Below are 8260 nucleotides of genomic sequence, written 5' to 3'. Positions count from 1 at the left end.
TTGCGTAAAACTTAGCAAATAGTTAGTCGAATTCACTCACAAGGTTACTTTACACAGGGGTAATCAATTGATGACCCGAGTATTAAGATTCGAATTTTAGATATTTGGACTCAAGTCGCTAGTCAACAAACCATACGCAAATGTCGAATTTGTTTCATTTATAAAAATAAACGAAAAATTCAAGTAACCGCCCGAGCGTACTTTTCTTACACTTGTTGTTCTTAGAAACACAGGGTTATATTTTGCAGGATCCTTTAACATTAAAATCTATTCAGGAAGAGCCAGCTTTATTACAAAGGGCTACGTACTTTTGAACCCACAAGCGATTTGTTGACATATCCCCTCCTTGCCCCTTTTTCTAGATTTATAAGTCGGCGTCCTTCTTGTATATTTTCTGACAACCGATCTAACTTTGTATGAGCGGTTGATCTATTAAATTCATTTTGCGCGAAAGTATACCAAAAATGAATTTCACTTTTGAAGAATTTACCACTATTTTAGCAAGAAGACTATTTGAAATCGCGTTCTTTAACTCTTGCTAGTGGTCGTCAAAAATGACCTTTCCTCTTGACTCCTGCTCATTCCTTAACACGAACATCTAATCTTACCCCAGATGAATCAGACATTTTAGGTAGAAATCTAAGCTTAGTCAATCGTTGGAAAAGACCCAACGTATTTTTGTAACAGATGAAAGTTAGAATATCTCGACGGACTTCACAGAAGAACTAAGTGGAAATATGAACAACTAAAAAACAGCTAAGTTCGGCCAGGCCGAACTTTTAAAACCGTCCACCCTATGGAAGGAACTTGAAAATTTTCAAAAAACTTCCGGAAACTAAGTGATAGATTCCGTTATATGAAGACTTTACGAAGAAGTAACCTGCATTCGAAATTTTTTGTCACAGGCTGTAGTAACCATTACGAACTTTAAATGAGAATTTTGTTACAATTCCTGTGAATAATGTCGCACAGATCATATGGGGGCTATGCGCAGACGTGGAACGAACTTCAAGTACGAAATTTGAAACAGTTACAGTGAACAATGTCGTTAAAATCTTTAAAATTCCGAATATCGGGAGGTACTTTATATATATGTGTTCCACAGGTTGTAGTAACCAATCAATCTTCTAATACGAAATTTGAAACAATGCCGGTGAAAAATGTAGCTGAAATCATCAAAATACCGAATATCGGGAGGTACCGTTATATGGGGGCTATATGAAGACGTGGACCTGCTCAGACAATTTTTTAGGCTGTAGTATTCATTGCAAACTTCTAATACAAAATTTGAAATAGTTCCGGTAAATAATGTCTCTAAAATCATCAGAATACCCAATATCGGGATTTACCGTTATATGGGGCTATACGAACACGTGGACCTACATGGACCATTTTCTGTCTTTAGCCGTAGTATCTATTACGATGGTTCGCATACTGAAGATGAATCAATCAAAGCCTGAAAGTAATAAACTGGCAGTTTAGACTCTGCTGGTTTTACACTCAAGAAATGGGCGTCAAATGATCACAAAATAACACAAGATATTCCACATTAATATTTACTACCACTCAATGCGCCAGACATTTTCGAAGATGCTTTTTTACGATCCTTGAAATTCGATGGAATATCTCAGACGATTGTTTTGCTTTTACACCACCTTCAATGGAAAATAAAAATGATTTGACCCATGTGGATGGTTGGCACCTGTGGTTGTTGTTGCTAAGCTAATAATGCAATAAATCTGGCTAGACAAAATTGACTAAGATGATCAATTGAAGCCAATAGCTCAGATGCACTGGAACAATTTCGGTAAAAATAGCATAGATATTGAATATCTCAGAGTTCCTCGATGGATCCAATACACACTAGATGGCTCTGTAGAGATTCATGGATTTGGTAACGCTTCGGAAAGCGCGTATGGAGCCACTCTATATATTCGAGTGGAAAATACTTACCATAAAACCCGTACATTCTTATTAGCAACAAAGACTCAAGTTATGGGGGCAGTATTGCTATCAAAATTAGCGAATTACATAATAAAAATCTACAAATATTCGACACAATTTTAGACAGACTCTACCATCGTCGTAGCATGATTAAAAAATCCACCTTGTCTTGGAGCACACTTGTTGGGAATTTCTGATAATATTGGACAAGAAAATTGGAGACATGTCGATTCGAAAACCAATCCGGCTGATTTTGTGAGCCGTGGATGTTCACCCGCAGAGCTAAGGACAAACGAACTCTGGTGGCAGGGACCTCAATGGCTCCGATTGCGAAAAGATTGTTGGCCATCACAAGATATCCCAATAGACACAAATTTGGAAGCGAAAACGTCAAAAGGCATGACTCTTTTCGAGGAAACATTTCTCATCTTTAGCTAAAGTTTACCGATTATACGCATATGCTCTAAGGCTCTGGAAAAATACTGGAGCAAATAGGCAACATCTTCGCACCTCATCAAAATAAATTACATCAGCCAAATTCCAAGATGGAAAACGAATTTGCTTACTTCGTACCCAGAAATTCGAATATGGAGACTAATATTATATCACTAATGATAAAGACTCAAATTTCTCCTTCAAGTCCTCTATTGACACTCAACCCGTTTCTAGGCTCAAAGGATATTATTAGAGCAATTGGTACAATTGTTAGCCCTTTACATATAGCGAACATCTTCCAATAATACTACCACATTGCGTAAAACTTAGCAAATAGTTAGTCGAATTCACTCACAAGGTTACTTTACACAGGGGTAATCAATTGATGACCCGAGTATTAAGATTCGAATTTTAGATATTTGGACTCAAGTCGCTAGTCAACAAACCATACGCAAATGTCGAATTTGTTTCATTTATAAAAATAAACGAAAAATTCAAGTAACCGCCCGAGCGTACTTTTCTTACACTTGTTGTTCTTAGAAACACAGGGTTATATTTTGCAGGATCCTTTAACATTAAAATCTATTCAGGAAGAGCCAGCTTTATTACAAAGGGCTACGTACTTTTGAACCCACAAGCGATTTGTTGACATATCCCCTCCTTGCCCCTTTTTCTAGATTTATAAGTCGGCGTCCATCTTGTATATTTTCTGACAACCGATCTAACTTTGTATGAGCGGTTGATCTATTAAATTCATTTTGCGCGAAAGTATACCAAAAATGAATTTCACTTTTGAAGAATTTACCACTATTTTAGCAAGAAGACTATTTGAAATCGCGTTCTTTAACTCTTGCTAGTGGTCGTCACAAATGACCTTTCCTCTTGACTCCTGCTCATTCCTTAACACGAACATCTAATCTTACCCCAGATGAATCAGACATTTTAGGTAGAAATCTAAGCTTAGTCAATCGTTGGAAAAGACCCAACGTATTTTTGTAACAGATGAAAGTTAGAATATCTCCACGGACTTCACAGAAGAACTAAGTGGAAATATGAACAACTAAAAAACAGCTAAGTTCGGCCAGGCCGAACTTTTAAAACCGTCCACCCTATGGAAGGAACTTGAAAATTTTCAAAAAACTTCCGGAAACTAAGTGATAGATTCCGTTATATGAAGACTTTACGAAGAAGTGACCTGCATTCGAAATTTTTTGTCACAGGCTGTAGTAACCATTACGAACTTTAAATGAGAATTTTGTTACAATTCCTGTGAATAATGTCGCACAGATCATATGGGGGCTATGCGAAGACGTGGAACGAACTTCAAGTACGAAATTTGAAACAGTTACAGTGAACAATGTCGTTAAAATCTTTAAAATTCCGAATATCGGGAGGTACTTTATATATATGTGTTCCACAGGTTGTAGTAACCAATCAATCTTCTAATACGAAATTTGAAACAATGCCGGTGAAAAATGTAGCTGAAATCATCAAAATACCGAATATCGGGAGGTACCGTTATATGGGGGCTATACGAAGACGTGGACCTGCCTGACAATTTTCTGTCATAGACTCTAGTACCCATTACGAACTTCAAATATGAAATTTGAAATAATTCCGGTGAAAAATGTAGCTGAAATCATCAAAATACCGAATATCTGGAGGTACCGTTATATGGGGTCTAAAGGAAGACGTGGACCCTCATAAAATTTTTTTGTCATAGACTCCAGTACCCATTACGAACTTCAAATATGAAATTTGAAATAATTCCGGTGAAAAATGTAGCTGAAATCATTAAAATACCGAATATCGGGAGGTACCGTTATGTGGGGGCTATACGAAGACGTGGATCTGCATACAGAAATTGTTGTCGCAGGCTGTAGTACCCATTATGAACTTTAAATACGAAATTTGAAATAATTCCGGTAAATACTGTCGCTAAAATCAGGAAAATTCCGATTATGGCGAGGTACGTTATATAGGGGCTATAACGAACGTGAACCTGTATAACTAACGTTCGGCCATAGGGAGTAGAACCCATTACGAACCCCAAGTACCAAATTCTAAAAAATTCCGTTTGAAAATGTTGCTAAAATCGTGAGGCTGTTCGGTTATGTGAGTGCTATAAGAAAACGTGAGCATATATAGACAATGCTCCGACACAGGAGGTAGAAGTCGTTAAGAACCTTAAGTGCAATGTTATTATATTAAAGTAGATTAAATGGGGTACTGTATGGAACAAGATACTATGCAGATGACCGCCGCGGCCTTCAAAACACAAAATAACACAATCGGGGAATTCCTGATGCAGCAAACAAACAAACAGACAAACTTAATACACCTTTCATACTGCGGTGGTGCCTCACTACATTCGGTACATTGTTGATGCAGGTCCACGTCGTCGCATACACACTAATATACGGCAACATTCGGTATTTTTAAGATTTTAACAGAACTTTTAATGTCATTTATTTTTTGAAAATTGCCAAATTTGTAGCAAATGGTGGAGGGTACTCAAAATTCGGCCATGCCGAACAGCTTTTTTACTTGTTTTTTTTTTTTTTTAGATGTGGTCGCCTACTTACCCAACCAGGACTGCCGTTTGGACAATCGCTGGACTATGCCAAGAAGACCATGCGCTCAGTGCCTGTGAGAGGTTCCGAAGGTAGACGCCCTTCCAGCGATATGAGACGGTGGAGCGTCGGGGGTATTGCCGGAATTGCCTGGTGAGAAGTCATTCGGCCCCGACTGTCCGTCCTGGTTGCCAGAGATGCAACCACCGGCACCATACCTTACTGCACGGGGCGTCTCAATTGGACGAGGCAAACCTAACGTAGAGGCTGAAACCTTAGCTTTCTCGTGGGATTTTGATTTTGTACCAACGGCGATGGTACTCATAACGGCCAAAGGCATTGCGGGGTTGAACATGCTGCGAGATATAATTAGCCAGTCTGCGACTATGTCAAGCGGAACTACAAAGATGAGCAATTTACCACCTTCACAGTTTCGCCCCGTCGCACAAACAGTACTTGGAGACTGAAGGTAAATGCACTTATAATCGAAGACCTGCCCAAACCCATATAAGAAGACCACAAAAGATGCTTCACGAACTACGCATTTGCTGACCCTGATCCCCGAGGAAAAAACCGATTGATGTGGAACTGATGTCAGGCACTTACTCCGCCATAAGGAAGGATGGGCTCACAGCTGCAGGAATCGGCAATGTCCTGGCCTACAGGGCTAAGTGATTGCTGGGCCCATCAAGAAAATGAACTGATGAACGAGGAACTTTATGTTACATTACAAATGAAAAGTTACACTTGCCATTCGGGTCCCAGAAAATGTTTATAAATTTGCACAATTTTGTCCAACATTGTTGGCTGCCTAAATAATATCAAAACGGATTGATGTAAATAATGTAAACAAATGCACATACACACATCCATTTATGAATTCCAATGCTGAATTATAGTAACTAAGCATCGCCAAAATCCAAAACTGATTTCTGTGATGCTGCAAATTGGACACTAGTAAGTTCTGATTTAATGAGAACCCAAGTCTTTCCCCGAGTGATAAGTGGAAAATAAGGGAAGAAAACAAGTAAAAAAGCAGTAAGTTCGGCCGGGCCGAACTTTGAATATCCTCCACCATTTGGAACGAATAAGGAAATTTTCAAAAAAAAAAAAAAAAAAAAAAAATCATAAAAAATTTAGTTAAATCTTTAAAATACCTAATTGGCGGATATACGATATTGTGGACCTATATAGACAAATCTATGTCTTGGGGTAAAATACTCACAAAGAACTCCTTGTGTAGAATTTCGGATAATTCCGTTGAAAAATGTGGCTAAAATCGTAAAAATACCGAATATCGGGGGGTACCGTTATACGGAGAAAATGTGGCCAAAATCATCAAAATAGTGACTATCGGGGGGGTACCGTTTTATGGGGGATATACGATATCGTTAACCTATGTAGAGAATTCTCTGTCAGGGATTAAATTGCTCGCAAAGAACACAGGCAATTCCGTTGAATAATGGGGCTAAAATTATCGAAATACCGTTATATAAAGGCTATACGATATCGTAGACCTATATAGATAATTCTCTTCCCATGGATAAATTTCTCACAAGGAACTCCTCGTATGGATTTTCATACCATTCTATTGGAAAATGTGGCTTAAACCAATAAAATACCGAATATCGGGAGCAGACGGGGTTCCCCTATATGAGCAATATACGATATAGTAGAGCTATATGGATAATTTTCTTCCAAGGAATAAAGTACCCACAAGGAACTCCTAATGTGGATTTTCAGACAATTCCGATGAGTAATGTGGGTAAAATCATCAAAATACCGAATATAGGGGAGTACGGTAATATGGGGTATATACGATACCGTGGACTTAAATACACAATTGTCTTTCAGGGGTTAAAGAATTCACAAGGGACTCCTTGTGTGGAATATCAGACAATTTCATTGAAAAATGTGGCTAAAATTATCAATATACCGAATATCGGGGGGGTACCGTTACATGGGGGCTATACGATATCGTTAATCTATATAGATAATTCTCTTCCCATTGATAAAGTACTCACAGGGAACTGCTTGTATGGATTTTTAGACCATTCCATTGGAAAATGTGGCTTAAATCATTAAAATACCGAATATCGGGAGCAGACGGGGTTCCCTTATATGAGAAATATACGATATAGTAGAGCTATATGGATAATTTTCTTCCAAGGAATAAATTACCCACAAAGAACTCCTTGTGTGGATTTTTAGACAATTCCGGTGAAAAATGCGGCTAAAATCATCAAAATACCGAATATGGGGGAGTACCGTCATATGGGGGATATACGATATCGTTGATCTATACAGACCGTTCTCTTTCAGGGAGTAAAGTACTCACAAGGGACTTCCTTGTGTGGAATTTCAGACAATTCAATTGAAATATACGATATCTTGGACCGATATAGCCCATCTTCAAACTTGACCCACCTATCTCAATTCGTTGTGGCTGTAGCGTGATTACAATAGACTGAATGACGGACAAGGCTAAATCGTCTTAGATTTTTACGTTGATCAAGGATATATATACTTTGTTGGGTCTTAAATAATTATTTCAATGAATTAAAAATGGTGGAGGGTATAAAAATAAACAAAACTAATAACAGTAATTTTCAACAAAGACCAGAAGCATCAAACACATAAATCCAAGTGTACACACAACAAGAAAAAAAACCTAGAAAAAGAACATTGTAAATAAAGATAGTGAATAATACCTATTGGTAACGCAAAATACATAAATTGTAAAATATTGTAAACCGTGTACCCTAATTGCAACCCTACAACCTTATGAATATATAAATCTACTGAAATAAAACTTATGAGTAATTAAATAAAAAAATTAATACACAATGTAAAACTTTAAACTATACTTACGGTAAATTGCGCTAACACACCACCCCCCCCCCCCCAAAAAAAAAATAATTAAAAATAAGAGTTAATAAAAGGTGAAAAATATAAATTTGTTATAACTTAAAAAGGCTCAAAAGGCGACAAAAAGTCTTAGTTAATAAAAGGTGAAATAAAAAATATATATAAATTTTTTATAACTTAAAATGGCTCAAAAGGCGAAAAAAGTCTTAAAACAGTATCTGAATTCTATTCCAGTTAGACCGTTGGGATAAACTGTTATACTCTTCAAAAACCATAATGTGGGTGAGGCCGTTGTATGGGGCCATACCAAATCATCATAAATTTGAAACTATTCTGGTAGATGATGTTTGTAAATTCATAAAAATACCGAATATAGGGAGGTACCGTTCTTAATATATAACTATTAAGATCTTCAAATAAGAAATTTTAAAATGACGGCG

This window comes from Musca domestica, unplaced genomic scaffold (genome assembly GCF_030504385.1).
Source record: "Musca domestica strain aabys unplaced genomic scaffold, Musca_domestica.polishedcontigs.V.1.1 30, whole genome shotgun sequence".
Lineage (NCBI taxonomy): Eukaryota > Metazoa > Arthropoda > Insecta > Diptera > Muscidae > Musca > Musca domestica.
The sequence above is the reverse complement of the archived record's forward strand: the minus strand, read 5'-3'. Positions refer to the sequence as shown.